This window comes from Manis pentadactyla, chromosome 2, assembly GCF_030020395.1.
Source record: "Manis pentadactyla isolate mManPen7 chromosome 2, mManPen7.hap1, whole genome shotgun sequence".
Taxonomy (NCBI): Eukaryota; Metazoa; Chordata; class Mammalia; order Pholidota; family Manidae; genus Manis; species Manis pentadactyla.
Genome location: NC_080020.1, coordinates 175335109 through 175355182, shown reverse-complemented (window position 1 = coordinate 175355182; position 20074 = coordinate 175335109). Strand labels below are relative to the sequence as shown.

Here is a 20074-nt window from a genome sequence, read left to right as displayed (position 1 = left end):
CAGGGGCTGAGCAGGTCTAGAGAGCAGAGTTTTTGGACACTAGAGGGCGCCATATACAAATATGAAACACCAAAGGAACCTGGTCCAGAGTAAAATTAATGTAACTCCAGAGAAAGATTTAAATGACATGTACCTTATGACTCTTCCTGAAAGGGAGTTCAAAATAAAAATCATCAACATGCTAAAGGAAGTACAGAAAGATATCCATCAACTCAGGAATGAATTCTGGTTGGAGATTCAATCATTGAAGAACACAGTGGAGGGTATTAAAAGCAGGTTGGATATGGTGGAGGAGACGATAAATGAAATAGAAACCGGAGAAGAAGAATACAAAGAAGCTGAGGCACAGAGAGAAAAAAGGATCTCTAAGAATGAAAGAATATTGAGAGAACTGTGTGACCAATCAAAATGAAACAATATTCGCATTATAGGGGTACCAGAAGAAGAAGAGACAAAAAAAGGGATAGAAAGTGGCTTTGAAGAAATAATTGCTGAAAACTTCCCCAATCTGGGGAAGGAGATAGTCTCTCAGGCCATGGAGATCCACAGATCTCCCAACACAAGGGACCCAAGGAAGACAACACCAAGACACATAGTAATAAAATTGGCACAGATCAAGGATGAGGACAGACTATTAAAAGCAACCAGAGAGAGAAATAAGATCACATACAAAGGAAAGCCCATCAGGCGAACATCAGACTTCTCAGCAGAAACCTTACAGGCCAGAAGGGAGTGGCACGATGTATTTAATATAATGAAGCAGAAGGGCCTGGAACCAAGATTACTTTATCCAGCAAGATTATCATTTAAATTTGAAGGAGGGATTAAACAATTTCCAGATAAGCAAAAGCTGAGAGAATTTACCTCCCACAAACCTTCTCTACAGTCTATTTTGGAGAGACTGCTATAGATGGAAATGTTCCTAAGGTTTAATAGCTGTCACCAGAGGTAATAAAACCACAGTAAAGAAAGTAGAACAGTTGATTACTAAGCAAATACAAAATTAAATTAACTATCCCCAAAGTCAATCAAGGGATAGACAAAGAATATAGAATATGATACCTAATGTATAAAGAATGAAGGAGGAAGAAAAAGGAGGAGAAAAAGAAAAGAACCTTTAGATTGTGTTTGTAAAGCATATTAAGTGAGTTAAGTTAGACTCTTAGATAGTAAGGAAGTTAGCCTTGAACCTTTGGTAACCACGAATCTAAAGCCTGCAATGGCAATAAGTACATACCTATCGGTAATCACCCTAAATGTAAATGGACTGAATGCACCAATCAAAAGACATAGAGTCACTGAATGGATAAAAAAACAACACCCATCTATATGCTGCCTACAAGAGACTCACTTTAAACCCAAAGACATACACAGACTAAAAGTGAAGGGATGGAAAAAGATATTTCATGCAACTAACAGAGAGAAAAGAGCAGGAGTTGCAGTATTTGTATCAGACAAAGTAGACTTCAAAACAAAGAAAGTCACAAGAGACAAAGAAAGACATTACATAATGATAAAGGGGTCAATCCAACAAGAAGATATAACCATTATAAATATCTATGCCCACAACACAGAAGCACCTACATATGTGAAACAAATACTAAAAGAATTAAAAGGGGAAATAGAATGCAATGCATTCATTCTAGGAGACTTCAACACTCCAATCACTCTGAAGGACAGATCAACCAGACAGAAGATAAGTAAGGAGACAGAGGCACTGAACAACACAATCGAACAGATGGACCTAACAGACATCTACAGAACTCTACACCCAAAAGCAACAGAATACACATTCTTCTCAAGTACACATGGAACATTTTCAGGAATAGATCATATGCTAGGCCACAAAAAGAGCCTCCATAAATTCAAAAAGATTGAAATTGTACGAGCCAGTTTCTCAGACCACAAAGGTATGAAACTAGAAATAAATTATACAAAGAAAACAAAAAAGTCCACAAACACACGGAGGCTTCATAACATGCTCCTAAATAACCAATGGATCAATGAACAAATAAAAATAGAGATCAAGCAATATATGGAGACAAATGACAACACTAATTCAACACCACAAAAATCTGTGGGATGCAGCCAAGGCTGTGCTAAAAGGAAAGTATATTGCAGTATGGGACTACCTCAGGAAAGAAGAACAATCCCATATGAGCAGTCTAAACTCATAATTAATGAAACCAGGAAAAGAACAACAAATGAGGCCCAAAGTCAGTAGAAGGAGGGACATAGTAAAGATGAGAGCATAAATAAATAAAACTGAGAAGAATAAATAAAACAACAGAAAGAATAAAAGAAAGCAAGAGCTAGTTCTTCGAGAAAATAAACAAAATAGATAAACCCCTAGCCAGACTTATCAAGAAAAAAAGAGAGTCTACACACATAAACAGAATCAGAAATGAGAAAGGAAAAACCACTATGGACACCACAGAAATACAAAGAATTATTAGAGAATACTATGAAAAATTACATGCTAACAAAATAGATAACCTAGAAGAATTGGACAACTTTCTAGAAAAATACAACCTTCCAAGGCTGACCAAGGAAGAAACACAAAATCTGAACACACCAATTACCAGCAATGAAATTGAACTGGTAATCAAAAAACTACCTAAGAACAAAACTCCTGGACCAGATGGCTTCAGCGCTGGATTTTATCAAACATTTAGTGAAGACCTAATATCCATTCTCCTTAAAGTTTTCCAAAAAATAGAAGAGGAGGGAATACTTCCAAACTCATTCTATGAGGCCAGCATCACTCTAATATCAAAATCAGGCAAAGACACCACAAAAAAAGAAAATTACAGACCAATATCCCTGATGAACACAGATGCAAAAATATTCAACAAAATATTAGCAAACCAAATTCAAAAATACATTAAAAAAATCATCCATCATGATCAATTAGGATTTATTCCAGGGATGCAAGGATGGTACAACATTCGAAAATCCATCAACATCATCCACCACATCAATAAAAAAAGGACAAAAACCACATAACCATCTCCATAAATGCTGAAAAAGCATTTGACAAAATTCAAAATCTGTTCATGATAAAAACTCTCAACAAAATGGATATAGAGGGCAAGAACTTCAACATAATAAAGGCCATATACGACAACCCCACCACCAACATTATACTTAACAGCGAGAAGCTGAAAGCTTTTCCTTTAATATTGGGAACAAGACAAGGATGCCCACTCTCCCCCCTTCTATTCAACATAGTTCTGGAGGTCCTAGCCACGGCAATCAGACAACACAAAGAAACAAAAGGTATCCAGATTGGCAAGGAAAAAGTTAAACAGTCCCTGTTTGCAGATGACATGATATTGTACACAGAAAACCCTAAAGAATATACTCCAAAGCTACTAGATCTAATATCTGAATTCAGCAATGTTGCAGGATACAAAATTAATACACAGAAATCTGTGGCATTCCTATACACTAAAAATGAACTAGCAGAAAGAGAAATCAGGAAAACAATTCCATTCACAATTGCATCAAAAAGAATAACATACCCAGGAATAAACCTAACCAAGGAAGTGAAAGACCTATACTCTGAAAACTACAAGACACTCATGAGAGAAATTAAAGAAGATACCAATAAATGGAAACACATCCCGTGCTCATGGATAGGAAGAATTAATATTATCAAAATGGCCATCCTGCCTAAAGCAATATATAGATTCAATGCAATTCCTATCAAAATACCAACAGCATTCTTCGATGAACTAGAGAAAATCATCCTAAAATTCATATGGAACCAGAAAAGACCTCGAATAGCAAAGCAATCCTGAGAAGGAAGAATAAAGGGGGGGATTATGCTCCCCGACTACAAAGCCACAGTAATCAAGACAATTTGTTACTGGCAGAAGAACAGACCTGTAGACCAATGGAACAGACTAGAGAGCCCAGATATAAACCCAACCATATGTGGTCAAGTAATATATGATAAAGGAGCCATGGACATAAAATGGGGAAATGACAGCCTCTTCAAGAGCTGTTGTTGGCAAAACTGGACAGCTACATGCAAGAAAATGAAACTGGATTATTGTTTAACCCCATACACAAAAATAAACTTGAAATGGATTAAAGACTTGAATGTAAGTCATGAAACCATAAAACTCTTAGAAGACAACATAGGTGAACATCTCCTGAATATAAGCATGAGGAACTTCTTCCTGAACACATCTCCTCGATAAAGGGAAACAAAAGCAAAAATGAACTCATGGGACTACATCAAAGTAAAGAGTTTTTGGCAAAGGACATCATCAACAAAACAAAAAGGCATCTTACAGTATGGGAGAATATATTTGTAAATGACATATCTGACAAGGGGTTAGCATCCAAAATATATAAAGAACTTACACACCTCGACACCCAAAAAAGCAAATAACCCAATTAACAAATGGGCAGAGGATATGAAGAGACAGTTCTCCAAAGAAGATATTCAGATGGCCAATAGACACATGAAAAGATGCTCTACATCACTAATCATCAGGGAAATGCAAATTAAAACCACAATGAGATATCACCTCACACCAGTAAGGATGGCCAGTATCGAAAAGACTAAGAACAGCAAATGCTGGTGAGGATGCGGACAAAGGGAAACCCTCCCATACTGGTGGTGGGAATGTAAGCTAGTTCAGCCATTGTGGAAAGCAATATGGAGGTTTCTCAAAAAACTAAAAATAGAAATATATTTGACCCAGGAATCCCACTCCTTGGAATTGACCCAAAGAATACAACTTCTCAGATTCAAAAAGACATATGCACCCCTATGTTTATCACAGCACTTTTTATAATAGCCAAGATATGGAAGCAACCTAATTGTCCATCAGTATATGAATGGATAAAGAAGGGGTGGTGCATACACACAATGGAATACTATTCAGCCATAAGAAAGAAACAAATCCTACCATTTGCAACAACATGGATGGAGCTGGAGGACATTATGCTCAGTGAAATAAGCCAGGCAGAGAAAGACAAATGCCAAATGATTTCCCTCTTTTGTGGAGTATTACAATGAAGCAAAACTGAAGGAAGAAAATGGCAGCAGACTCAGAGACTCCAAGAATGAACTAGTGGTTACCAAAGGGGAGGGGTGTGGGAGGGCAGGTGGGGAGGGAGGGAGAAGGGGATTGAGGGGTATTATGTTTAGTACACATGGTGTGGGGGATCACGGGGAGAACAGTGTAGCACAGAGAAGGCACATAGTGGATCTGTGGCATCTTACTACACTGATGGACAGTGACTGCATTGGGGTATGGGTGGGGACTTGATAATATGGGTAAAAGTAGTAACCACATTGCTTTTTCATGTGAAACCTTCATAAGACTGTATTTCAATTATATCTTAATAAAAAATGCAGTTATAAAAATGAAACATTAAAGTCAGAAGCAAGACAAAGATGCCCACCGAAACCATCATTAATTGCTACTATTCTAGAAATTTTAGTTAATACAATTATTTAGGAAACTGAAAGGAGAAAATGAAAGATAGGAAATGAAATTAACATAATTTACATATAATAAAATTTTCTACCTTGAAAATTCTAGGGAAACTAAGAATGGAGGTTTTAAAGGAACCGGTTAAAAAAGATGAATTCAATTAACAAAGTCAAGAGTTTTCTTTTAAAATAGCAATAGCCAGTTAAGAAAAAAATTTCCCTGCCATGAAATATCAAAAACAATGCAGTACCCACAGGAATAAAACTATAAATCGTTACTGAAAGACATAAAAGATGGCTTAAATAAATGAGGGGACAGACCCCTTGCTGGGAAGAACCAACATGTAAAAATATCACTTTATCAAAAATTAATTCATATATTTAATAAAATTTGGTAAGTGTCCCCATAGTAGTTTTTCACAACTTAAAGAGAATACAGAGTTCACTTAGAAAAATAAATGGGCAAGAAGCATCTCATTACTAATTAAAAAAATAAGCATTCAACTCAAGAAACTTAAAAAGAGCAAAACCACCAAAGGAATAAATTGATAAATTATTGATAAATATATTCAATAGCTCTCTTTGAAAAAATAAAATAAATTCTCCCTTACACAGTTCATCATTATAAATCATGGAAGAAATAAAATGTGAGAAAAAGTACATCCATATTTATAAATTTTATGTTAGGAATAAGATAGGTAGGTATGCATGTTTTCCTATTAATTGAACCCTTCCTCAGTACCAGGTTGTTTTATTTTCTCTGGCTCTGTAATATATTTAATTAACATAGTAGTTAAACTTCAAGCTCTGAAGTGATGAGTCCAGGTTTCAAATACAGACAACTGATATTTAGTACTTCTGTGAAAGTGGCAAACTTTGGTGACATCTCTAAGGTGCAGATAATTGTACTTCAATGAGTTTGGGGGAGGAGTAAATAGAATCCATAACGCATGCGAAATACTAACTCAGGGCTAAAAACAGTGTAATCGCTCAGTAGATGTTAAGTTTTTAGTAACTGGGATGCAACATCTCAAGATTTTCCTGACTTTCATGAAGTCTTCCACCTCAATTTTATTTTATTTTATTTTTATTTATTTATTTACTTCTTTTGAGCAAGAGAAATTCTGAGACTTTTATTTAACTAATTAATTTATGGTACATAAAATGCACAAATCTTAGTGTACAGCTTGATGAATTTTGACATGTATACATTCGTGTATCCATCACCCAGGTGAATATACCAAAGAACCTCACTAATATTTTCTGCCCTCACTCATTCTCCCACCTCCCTCCCCTGTGGCATCCACCAGTCTGTTCACTGTTCCACCTCAATTTTAGAATATTATTTTCAAATTTTAAAAGCAGTTTCATGGGTATTGCATTGAACTTTTGGGTTTACTTAAGGCAGATGAACGTTTTTACAATATGTATCTTCTTACCCAGGAACAGTGCATTTCTCTCAAGTCTCCTTTATACATCCTCATGTAAAAATATCCTACCTTTATTTCTTCAATGGGTTCACTTCACTAGCATTGATACTGTAGGTATTTTATAGTCTTTTGTTGATATTGTAAGTGAAAATTTTCCCTATTGGTATTTTTTTTTTTAGATAATTATTTTTTATTGAAGGGTAGTTGACACACAGTATTACATTAGTTTCAGGTGTACAACACAGTGATTCAACATTTGTATACATGATAATTCTAGGTACCAGCTATCACCATACCAAGTTGTTACAATATTTTGACTATATTCCTTATGCTATACATTACATCCTGGTTACTTATTTATTTTACAATTGGAAGTGTGTATATATATATATATTTTTTTTGTGAGGGCCTCTCATATTTATTGATCAAATGGTTGTTAACAACAATAAAATTCTGTCTAGGGGGGTCAATGCTCAATGCACAATCATTAATCCACCCCAAGCCTAATTTGCATCAGTCTCCAATCTTCTGAAGCATAACGAACAAGTTCTTACATGGAGAACAAATTCTTACATGGTGAATAAGTTACATGGTGAACATTACAAGGGCAGTCATCACAGAAGCTTTTGGTTTTGCTCATGCATTATGAACTATACACAGTCAGTTCAAATATGAATACTCATTTGATTTTTATACTTGATTTATATGTGGATACCACATTTCTCTTTATTATTATTATTTTTAATAAAATGCTGAAGTGGTAGGTAGATACAGGATAAAGGTAGAAAACATAGTTTAGTGTTGTAAGAGAGCACATGTAGATGATCAGGTGTGTGCCTGAAGACTATGTGTTAATCCAAGCTAGACAAGGGCAATAAAACATCCACGTATGCAGAAGATTTCTCTCAGAACAGGGGGGGTGAGGTTCTAAGCCTCACCTCTGTTGATCCCCAATTTCTCACCTGATGGCCCCCCTGTGACTGTGCCTGTCTTAGGTTGTTCCTCCCTTGAGGAATCTTAGCCGTCTCTGGCTAACCAGTCATCTTCCGGGGCCATACAGGGAAATGTAAAGTTGGTAAGTGAGAGAGAAGCCTTATTGTTTGAAAAGGTTAGCTTTTTACTTCTTTGCGTATTTATGCCCTGTGGCTTCTATGCCCAGCATTTGTCTTGAGGTATCTTTACCACTTGGAAGAATTATGATACTCGGTAAATTCGATATGTGGCATGAATTCTATTTAAGGGTTGTAATTAGGAAGGAAGAAGAAAAGCTATAGAAGTAGCAGGCGGCAGAAAACCTGGGAAGATTGATTACTTCTTTGACATATCTTCTTGTAGAGTAACTTCAGGTTTTAAGCTACTAATTAAATTGCACACACACATTAACATAATAGGAGTACAGTTACGTAACCAAAGCATACCTGTAATTACCAGCCATCTCCAGTGAAACCAAGAAAACCAGTTAGGCACCTTAGGCATTTGTGAAAACTTATCTATGATATGGTGGATGTTGTCCAACTGAACTTGAAGAGTCTGAGAGAAATCAGACAAATTAAAACAACCCACTCCTGGGGACTGTTCACATGCCATATGTTCTTTTAACAGTAAATAGTCTGTAGTTGTAAGACTTTGGAGCGCTACAATTTGCACTTCTCCAAATTCTTGGTTGAGTTCCAACAGTATAGATCCAGTCAAATTTGTTGTTTTACTGTATGCACAGGTCAGCTTAGATATCTCCTTCCTCATTCCCATGGCAAGTCCAGGAGCTGGTGGGATGAGTGCATCTACAGCTGTAGCAGTGCGTGGATCTTTGTTGGGTTTTTTTGATGATCATCTTCTGGCATGAATCTTCCCAAGAGTGCTGATGTTGGAAGTTCTTTTTCATATTGTATCTTAGTTCATTTTCGGGGTAGCCCAATTAGGCTTTGATCCTCTGTATAAACACAAACAGACCCTTTGCCTACACTTTTATATGCCCTTTATATCATTGTGTAGAACTCATTGGAGGTCACCACACAGGAACTGCCTTTTTTTTTTTAAATCATTAATCTACACTTATATGATGAATACTTTGTTTACTAGGCTCACCCCTATACCAGGTCCCCCCTATATACTCCTTTACAGTCACTGTCCATCAGCGTAGCAAACTGTTGTAGAGTCACTACTTGTCTTCTCTGTGTTGTACAGCCCTCCCCTTTCTCCCACCCCCCCATGCATGATAACCTTAATATCCCCCTTTTTCTCCCCCCCCTTATCCCTCCCTACCCACCCATCCTCCCCAGTCCCTTTCCCTTTGGTACCTGTTAGTCCATTCTTGAGTTCTGTGATTCTGCTGCTGCTTCCCTATTGGTTTTTAAAGCTAGTTATTTTTGATTTACAGGAAAGCAATTGATTTTAGGATATTTATACTCAATGGGCAAATATGAAAATCAGTTTTGCATTTTCCTGTGCAACATCACTTTTTTTCAGTCTGGTGTATTGACTTCCATGATACAGCTGTATGTGTGTAAACTTGACCTGGATTCTTCCATTACTTACAACAGAAGTAAGAAAAAAAGTCCTGGAAAAGACTGATTTTGAAAAAAAATCCACTTACTGTCAACTGCTATCTCAATATATCTCTTTTATTAATTTAAAGTGAAGAGATACCCTAATGTTAGTCCACCCCTCTGCAATCCTGGAGTTAAATCTACTTGGTTGTGCATTTACTCTTGAAATGTATTGCTTAATTCAGCTTGTTATTTATGTGAAGTTTTTATTTCTTTAGTCAGGTTTTGATATTAGAGTTTTGCTGGATTTGTAAAATGATTACTTATTTTTTTCCTCTGGTCTTGGGGCAGTTTATGTAGCACAGGAATGACATATTCCTTGAGAGTGTGAAACAATTCCAGGACTAACACCTTTTGGAGAGTAAGTGGTTTCTCAGTTTCTTTCCAGCTTATTTCTCTGTTCTTTTCTATCTTTTTGGAGTCAGTTTTGGTATTCTGTATTGGGGTTATAAATTTTGGGGTTATAAATGTGTGAAGGTGATTAACCCATTAAGTATATTAAGAACATTGGGAGTCAGATTCTCACTGTCTCCCCTCCTCCCTCCCCTCCCCTTCCCCCTCCCCTCCCCTCCCCCCTCCCCCTCCCTCTCCCCCCTCCCCTCCCTTTCCCCTTCCCCCTCCCCTTCCCCTCTCCCATCCCCTCCTCTCATCCTCCCCTCCCCCTCCCCCTCCCCCTCTCCCCCCTCCCCTCTCCTCCCCTCCCCCTCCCCTCCCCCTCCCCCCTCCCTCTCCCCCATCCCCTCCCCTTCCCCTTCCCCCTCCCCTTCCCCTCTCCCATCCCCTCCTCTCATCCTCCCCTCCCCTCCCCTGTCCCCTCCCCTCCCCTCTCCTTGCCTCTTTCCCATCCTTCCTTCTTTCTTGAATAATTCTTCCAGAAGCCATGGGGTGGGACTGGACAAGGTAGGGGTCCATACAGGGTAGGTGATGTCCCATGGCTCTAAACTGGGGTATCAGGGTCTTAGCAGGACAAGGAGGAAGCTTGCATGGGGTGATGGTAGCAGTGAAAGGAAATTGGTTATAAATGGGGGAAGGTGATTAACCCATTAAGTATACTAAGAATAATGGGAGTCAGATTCTCACTGTCTGAGAAGGGAGTTAAAATTATGGAAAGGAAGAAAACTAGAATTAGTTCTGTGGTATTGAATTGAAATTGGAGATATCAGTGTGAACTCATGGATATCAATATATAGAATAGATATAAAAGTAAATGTATGAATGTGTGTGTATGAATTTAGTTTTCCATGGCTGTGTAATAAATCATGCCCAAATTTAGGCTTAAAATAACAGGATATATTTTTCATCTAGTAATTTCTGTGCATTGGGAATCTAGGAGTGGCTTAGCAGAGTGCCTCTGTCACAAGGCCGCCATCAAACTGTCGGCCAGTGTTGTAGTCTCATCTGAAGGCTCTATTAGAGGGGGACCTGCTTCTGGTATCACTCCTGGGCTTCTTGGCAGGATTCACTTCCTCACTGGCTATCGGCTGGAGGCACCCTCTGTCTTTTGCCAAGTGGGCCTCTCCATAGGCCACTCAAAACATGGCAGCTGACTTCCCTCAGTATTGAGTGGGAGAGTAAGAGAGAATGCCCAAGGTAGAAGTCACAGACTTGCTGTAACCTAAGCTTGAAGATGACATAAACCTAAACTTGAACTGTTGCTATATTCTGTTTGTTAGAAGTAAGTCACTAGGTCCAATCCACATTTGAGAGGAGGGGATTACATAAGGACTTGAATATCAGGCGGGGGCATTGGGAGTAATCCTGAGGCTGCTTGCCAAAAACATAAACAGGTGCTAGAAAGATGGTAGATGGATAGATGATGGTAAATAGATGGATAGGTAGAGATTGATAGGGATAGATGGATTTCTCAACTCTATGCCCTAAAAATCCCTAATAGAAATGAACACACCTAGTATCCAAATCTTTGTTTTTAAGTACCTTTCTCCACTAAAAGAAACCACTGACTTTTGAAGGAATGGTGGATTCCAGGGCTGGGACAGAAAATGTACTTGATGAGCCTGATCCTGTGTGCCAGAAAGTAAAGATGTGCTCAGAGAATGATGGACAGGAGTCAAAAGGACATAGCAACCAGAATGAAGGGACTCCCACCAGCTAAATCCAGGAAATTTGACAAACTCCAAGAAAATAGTAACAGATTTTTACCATTGAATAAAATAGGAATCCAGGAGTCCTCACCGATATAAATGAATAAATGAATCTGTAGGTGGAGAGGGGAGAAAAAACATTCCCTAAGAGTAGATGGTCTACTAATATAGAAGGGATGATGGAATTCAAAATTCGCCATTTGATACCCACCATAGTAATAAGTTATTCAGCCAAGAAACAGTGAATGTTATAACGGTGGATGAAGAACTAGATAGTTACAGAGCCTCAGAGTACTTCCCCATAAGCTACTTACTAATTACAGGGGGGAGGAGAGTCACTTGGCAGTGGAAGGCACTCCCTTAACTCAGTGACCAAGGTCCAGTTGAAGTCATGTGGCCTCTGAGAGGTTGCAATGAGGAGACACAGCGTGCGACATACTGTTCAGGAAATACCACACAAACCTAAGTGGCGGGACATTCAACAAAATAGTCGGCCTGTATCTTCAAAAGTATCAAGGTCAAGAGAGTCAAGAAAAGACAGAAATTGTTTCAGACTGAAGGAGACTGAAGAGAAAAGACAGCTAAATGTAACATGCAATCCTAGATTGGATCCTCCATGGAGACGACTGGGAGAGCTGGCAAAACTGGAATGAGGTCTGTGGACTGGATGGTGGTGATGTCCAGGTACTAGTCACCTGATTCCAATGGTTGTATCGTGATTATGTGGGAAGATGTCCTCATTTTATGGAAATATGTACTCAAGTATTGGGGGTAAGGGAATATCCTGTCAGCAAATTATTCTCAAGTGGTTTAGAAGGAAAGTTCTTTATACTCTTCTTGCAAACTTAAAGTTTGAAATTATTCTACATAAAAGGAGACAAAGAAAAGATGCCGATCTAGATTAAGTATGTGATTCCAACTATGTGAAATAACAGTCTTGTCCAAAAAAAAAAAGTACAGAGAATAAAGCAGTTATCCTAGACATCAACTTACGTGTGGTATTTTCTACTGGTTTCTAATTCTCTTCTGTCGTGGTTGCATGCCTTTCTCCTTCAATGTGTTATGTGTCTGTGGCCACCAACTCTTTCCACCTTCATTTGACCTGCTAATATGGGTGATATATGGGTGAATGTAGTAACCAGAATGTTTTTCATGTGAAACCTTCATAAGAGTGTATGTCAGTGATACCTTCATACAAGAAAAATAAAGAAAACAAACAATCAAAAAGAAAGAGAAAGACTTTCACCGTAAAAACAAACAAAAAAACAAAAAACACTCTCACTCATGCTTTCCCCTTACCTCCTTTGCCTCCAGACTGGCCCTGGGCACCTCATGTGCCCCTGCGTGGTGTGGCATGCTCCCTCCTCTTGGGAACTGTGAGTAACAAAGTATTCTTTCAATGCCAGTCATTTAATTTTCTAGTGGCCTCACCATACCTGAATAATAATGAACCCTACCTTTTAAAATAACCTCCTCATCACTATTCTAGAAGGAGAAAGAGGAGTTGAGTCAGGTGGGAAATGTGACAAGTGACCAATGTTTTCAATCTTTGGAGCAAAAGATTTCATGGCGGGCCAAGCATTACCAATGAAAGATGAGCCATACTCAAATATCTCCTGGTGAAATTTTAGGATGCCAGGGTAAAATTTTAAATCCTGTTAGTATTTGATGAAAAAATGTCTGCATGTCAGAAAAAAGAGGATTGAATTTGAATCAGACTTCTCCTCTATGTACCTTAATTAAAAAATGATAAATATATAATATCTACAAAATTCCAAAGGGGAAAAACTGTATTCAAGATAGAAAAACTGTGATTCATTTATGTGTCCATTTTTCAAACATTTAAATGTTCAAATTTATACCACACATTCAACCATCCAGAGAAATTTGCATCAGGTAATTCTCCAGCCAAAAATAGTAAAACTCAGGATTAATTTATAAAAACTCAATGTTAACATGATTGAGAAATGGCCAAAATAATTTCTGAAAGAGAAGATACATAAATGTAAGAAATAAGTCATAGTAATAACCTTAATCTATTATGTCACTGTGTCAAGAAAAATCAGAGGCAGCAGTAGGGAGGAAATTTAAAAAGCATGAAATCATCTCACATGGGGGAAAGAAATACATACTATGTTCTTTGGAAGTTGGTAAAGAAACAGTGTAGATGTGGTATGTGTGTATGTATGTGTAATAACAGGAACCAAAAATGGAAAAGGACTAAAGAAAAGTCCTAAATACTAAAAACAGCAATACCAAATAACAGGACTGAAAATGAGAAAGCGTGATTTCCTAATATCTAAATATGAAAAAAACTTGCAAAGCAAATGAGCATAAGGGAAAAGGAAAAAGGCAGATATAAGGAGGCATGCAAGAGCAGAAGAATTATTATCAAATGAGATAAATGATTAAATATCCTGACTCCAGAGCCACAAAATTAAAATGAAACTGGAAACTCCATGCTGGGGATTCTCCCTGGGTGTCCTTTTTTCCCCAATTCAGTAATCCATACCCTCTCTTTTCCAGTTTGCCTGTAGGAAGATGGTCATGGCACAGGCAGCAATGAAATATGCATCCCCTTAGATCAAGAAAGTGGCAAAAATGAGTGAAAAATCCTTAGTCCCAATTCTAACACTCAGGGAAGCTTCTGATGGTGCAGCATGCCTCAGATGCCCATCTCTGGAGCAAACAAGTATGGCCAGCGGCAGGGTCTTAACTGCACTCCTTGTAAAGTAAACCACCTTCCACAAAAAGGGTGGACACTTGACTGGGTGTCCACTACCCAAAAAGAAAGCAATACTCATATCACACAATGTAAAATTCACTGCAAAAAAAGCACTAAAGGGGAAAGAGGTTATCCTCAGTTGATAAGTTGTACAAGCTAAATGAGAATATTGAGATGATAAGAACCAGTAATCTGTGTGCACTTACTGGAGCATCAAATGTACAAGGCCAAAAAGATTAAAAATTAGGGAGAAATCAGACAAAACAACAATCATAATAGGAGCTAATATGCTGCACCATTTCTGAGAGCTCAAGTAGAAAGAAATTTAATACAAGTATAGAAAAGATAAGAATTATTATTAAAATTTTGACTTCACTTATATCAAAAAGTGTTCCTTAGAAACAGAAAAGACATGTTCATTTAAAGTGACCAAGAAACATTTGATCATATCTTAGGCCACAAGGAAAATCTCATTAAAATCTCAAAAGCAGAAATAGAACAATACAGAAAGTCAAACCACAGTGCAACAAAATTTGAAGGGAAACACAAAGAAATGAATAAAATCAAGCCACTCTAGAGAGGGGAAATTTTTGTCTTAATAGTCCTAGAATCAAAGAGGAAATCAAAACTACAATTAATGATTGTTCAAGAAACAGTAGGGAGCTATAGCAAAGAGAAACCACAAAGCTCTAAAGGACAGAAGAGTTTTCTGTTTTTCTCATTAAACAGAAGAGAGAAATTAAATGAACCGAGTGTTCAGCTCAGGTCAAGTAAAAGGGCAAAAAAATGAACCTATAAAAAGCTAGAGGAAGAAGTTGAAGATAATGAATTAGAAAATGATACATGAAAAATAATAAAGACTAGATCTGAGAAATTCAAGAACTGGATCTTTGAAGACTGCAATTAGAATAATAATTATGATCATTTATCAGGCATTCAGCTTATGGCCAAGTACCAACACTTTAATATCTGCACATTCAACTTAAAATCGCCCAATGAGGCAGGCAGCATAGCTATCCCTATTTCATAGATGGGAACACTGAGGCATTGGGAGTTAAATGTTTTGTCCCAGGTCTGTGCATCCCCAGAGCTCATGCTCTTAGTCATTGACGTCACTGTCCATCAGTGTAGTAAGATGATAGAGTCACTACTTGTCTTCTCTGTGCTACACTGTCTTCCCCGTGACAACCCACACACCATGTGTGCCAATCATAATACCCCTCCAATCCCCTTCTCCCTCCCTCCCCACACTCCTCCCCCATCCCTCCCCTTTGGTAACCACTAGTCCCTACTTGGAGTCTGTGAGTCTGCTGCTGTTTTGTTCCTTCAGGTTTGCTTCCTTGTTGCACTCTACAAATGAGGGAAATAATTTGGTACTTGTCTTTCTCTGCCTGGCTTATTTCACTGGGCATAATACCCTCTAGCTCCATCCACATTGTTCCAAAGGGTAGTATTTGTTTTCTTCATATGGATGAATAGTATTCCATTGTGTATATGTAACCACCTGTTCTTTATCCATTCATCTACTGATGGACACTTAGGTTGCTTCCGTATCTTCGTTATCGTAAATAGTGCTGCAGTAAACATAGGGGTGCATAAGTTTTTTTTAAAATCTGAGAACTTGTTTTCTTTGGGTAAATTCTTAGGAGTGGAATTCCTGGGCTAAACGGTATTTCTATTTTTAGTTTTTTGAGGAACCTCCATATTGCTTTCCACAATGGTTGAGCTAGCTTACATTCCCACCACCAGTGTAGGAGGGTTCCCCTTTTTGTGCATCCTTGCCAGCATTTGTTGTTCTTAGTCTTTTGGATGTTGGCCACCCTAACTGGTGTGAGGTGATATCTCATTGTGGTTTTAATTTGCATTTCCCTGATAATTAGCAATGTGGAACATCTTTTCATGTGCCTATTGCCCATCTGAATTTCTTCTTTGGAGAAGTGTCTGTTCATATCCTCCGCCCATTTTTTAATAGGGTTATTTGCTTTTTGGGTGTTGAGGTGTGTGAGTTCTTTATATATTTTGAATGTTAACCCCTTTTTGGATATGTCATTTACAAATATATTCTCCCATACTGTAGGATGCCTTTTTGTTCTACTGAAAGTGTCCTTTGCTGTACAGAAGTTTCTTAGCTTGATGTAGTCCCATTTGTTCACTTGGGCTTTTGTTTCCCTTGCCCGAGGAGATGTGTTCAGGAAAAAATTACTCATGTTTATATTCAAGAGATTTTTACCTATGTTTTCTTCTAAGAGTTTTATGGTTTCCTGACTTAAGTTCAGGTCTTTGATCCATTTTGAGTTTACTTTTGTGTATGGGGTTAGACAATAATCCAGTTTCATTCTCTTACATGTAGCTGTCCAGTTTTGCCAGCACCAGTTATTGAAGAGGTTGTCATTTCCCCATTGTATATCCATGGCTCCTTTATCATATATTAATTGACCATATATGGTTGGGTTTATATCTGGGCTCTCTATTCTGTTCCACTGGTCTATGGGTCTGTTCTTCTGCCAGTACCAAATTGTCTTGATTACTGTGGCTTTGTAGTAGAGCTTGAAGTTGGGGAGTATAATCCCCCCGGCTTTACACTTCTTTCTCAAGATTGCTTTGGCTATTTGGGGTCTTTTGTGGTTCCACATGAATTTTAGAACTATTTGCTCTATTTCATTGAAGAATGTTGGTATTTTGATAGGGATTGCATTAAATCTGTGGATTGCTTTAGGCAGGATGGCCATTTTAACAATATTAATTCTTCCTATCCATGAGCATGGGATGTGTTTCCATTTATTGGTTATCTTCTTTAATTTCTCTCATGAGTGTCTTGTAGTTTTCAGGGTGTAGGTCTTTCACTTCCTTGGTTAGGTTTATTCCTAGATATTTTATTCTTTTTGATGCAGTTGTGAATGGAATTGTTTTCTTGATTTCTTTTTCTCCTAGTTCATCATTAGTATATAGAAATGCAACAGATTTCTTTGTATTAATTTTGTATCCTGCAACTTTGCTGAATTCAGATATTAGTTCTAGTAGTTTGGGGATAGATTCTTTAGGGCTTTCTATGTACATGTCATCTGCAAACAGTGACAGTTTAACTTCTTCCTTACCAGTCTGGATGTGTTTTATTTCTTTGTGTTGTCTGATTGCTATAGCTAGGACCTCCAGAACTGTGTTGAATAAAAGTGGGGAGATTGGGCATCCTTGTCTTGTTTCCAATCTTAAAGGAAAAGCTTCTCACTTCTTGTTGTTAAGTATGATGTTGGCTGTGGGTTTATCATGTATGGCCTTTATTATGTTGAGATACTTGCTCTCTATACCCATTTTGTTGACAGTTTTTATCATGAATGAATGTTGAATTTTGTTGAGTGTTTTCAGCATCTATGGAGAGGATCATGTGGTTTTGTCCTTCTTTTTGTTAATGTGGTGTATGATGTTGAAGGATTTTCAAATATTGTACCATCCTTGCCTTCCTGGAATAAATCAGACTTGATCATGATGGATGATCTTTTTGATGTATTTTTTAATTTGGTTTGCTAATCTTTTGTTGAGTATTTTCGCACCTATGTTCATCAGGGATATTGGTCTGTAATTTTCTTTTTTTGTGGTATCTTTGCTTGGTTTTGGTATTAGAGTGATGCTGGCCTCATAGAAGAAGTATTCCCTCTTCTTCTACTTTTTGGAAAACTTTAATGAGGATGGGTATTAAGTCTTCACTAAACGTTTGATAAAAATCAGTGGTGAAGCCATCTGGTTTAGGCATTTTGTTCTTAGGTAGTTTTTTGATTACCAATTCAATTTCATTGCTGGTAATTGGTCTGTTTAGATTTTCTGTTTCTTGCCGGGTCAGCCTTGGAAGGTTGTATTTTTTAGAAAGTTGTTCATTTCTTCTAGGTTATCCAGTTGTTAGTATGTAATTTTTTCATGGTATTCTCTAATAATTCTTTGTATTTCTATGGTGTCTGTAGTGATTTTTCCTTTCTCATTTCTGATTCTGTTTATGTGTGCAGACTCTCCTTTTTTCTTGATAAGTCTGGCTAGGGGTTTATCTATTTTGTTTATTTTCTCAAAGAACCAGCTCCTGCTTTCATTGATTCTTTCTATTGTTTTATTCTTCTCGATTTTATTAATTTCTGCTCTCATCTTTATTATGTCCCTCCTTCTACTGACTTTGGGGGTTCTTTGTTCTTCCTTTTCTGGTTTGATTAATTGTGAGTTTAGACTCTTCATTTGGGATCATTCTTCTTTCCTGTGGTAGGCCTGTATTGCAATATACTTCTCTCTTAGCACAGCCTTCACTGCATCCCACAGATTTTTGTGGTGTTGAGTTATTGTTGTCATTTGTCTCCATATATTGCTTGATCTCTGTTTTCATTTGGTCATCGATCCATTGATTATTTAGAAGCATGTTGTTAAGCCTCATGTGTTTGTGGGATTTTTTGTTTTCTTTGCATAATTTATTTCTAGTTTCATACCTTTGTGGTCTGAGAAACTGGTTGGTACAATTTCAGTATTTTTGAATTTACCGAGGCTCTTTTTGTGGCCTAGTATATGACCTATTCTTGAAAATGTTCCATGTGCACTTAAGAAGAATGTGTATCCTGCTGCTTTTGGGTGGAGTATTCTGTAGATTTCTGTTAGGTCCATCTGTTCTAATGTGTTGTTCAGTGCTTCTGTCTCCTTACTTATTTTTTGTCTGGTTGGTCTGTCCTTTGGAATGAGTGGTGTGTTAAAGTCTCCTAAAATGAATGCATTGCTTTCTATTTTCCCCTTTAACTCTTTTAGTATTTGTTTCACATATGTAGGTGCTCATGTGTTGGGTGCATAGATATTTATAATGGTTATATCCTATTTTTGGACTGACCCCTTTATCATTATGTAATGTCCTTTGCCTCTTGTTACTTTCTTTGTTTTGAGGTCTATTTTGTCTGATACTAGTACTGCAACTCCTGCTTTCTCTCCCTATTAGTTGCATGAAATATCTTTTTCCATCCCTTCACTTTTAGTCTGTGTATGTCTTTGGTTTTAAAGTGAGTCTCTTGTAGGCAGCATATAGATGGGACTTGTTTTTTATCCATTCAGTGACTCTATGTCTTTTGATTGGTGCATTCAGCCCATTTACATTTAGGGTGATTATCGACAGGTATGTACTCATTGCCATTGCAGGCTTCAGATTTGTGGTTACCCAAGGTCCAAGGGTAACTTTCTTACTATCTAACAATCTAATTTAACTCACTTAGTATACTATTACAGATATAATCTAAACATTATTTTTTTCTTCCTCAATTCTTTATATATTAGGTATCATATTCTGTACTCTTTGTCTGTCCCTTGACTGATTTTGGGGTAGTTGATTTTATTTTGCATCTGCTTAGTAACTAATTGTTCTACTTTCTTTATTATGGTTTTTATTTCTTCTGGTGATAGGTATTTAACCTTAAGAACACTTCCATGTAATGCACTCCCTCTAATGTACATTGTGGAGATGGTTTGTGGGAGGTAAATTCTCTCAGCTTTTGTTTGTCTGGAATTGTTTAATCCCCCCTTCAAATTTAAATGATAATCTTGCTGGGTAAAGTATTCTTGGTTCAAGGCCCTTCTTCACTGCATTAAATATATCATGCCTCTCCCTTCTGGCCTATAAGGTTTCTTCTGAGAAGTCTGATGATAGCCTTATGGGATTTCCTTTTTATCTGATTTTTTTCTCTCTCTGCATGTTTTTAATATTCTCTCTTTATTCTTGATCTTTGTCATTTTAATTATTATATGTGTTGGTGTTGTCTTCCTTGGGTCCCTTGTGTTGGGAGATCTGTGTACCTCCATGGCCTGAG

General features: G+C 37.4%; 1 long non-coding RNA gene across 1 annotated transcript in view; it reads right to left on the bottom strand.

Annotated features, from left to right (window-relative positions):
- The window catches only part of LOC130682574 (uncharacterized), a 252916-nt gene extending 244781 nt beyond the window's left edge, over window positions 1–8135 (bottom strand). Inside the window, exon 1 of the long non-coding RNA XR_008995803.1 lies at window positions 7798–8135. This is a non-coding gene — a long non-coding RNA (uncharacterized LOC130682574). The remainder of the gene's footprint in view (window positions 1–7797) is intronic.
- Window positions 8136–20074: the final 11939 nt, after the last annotated feature.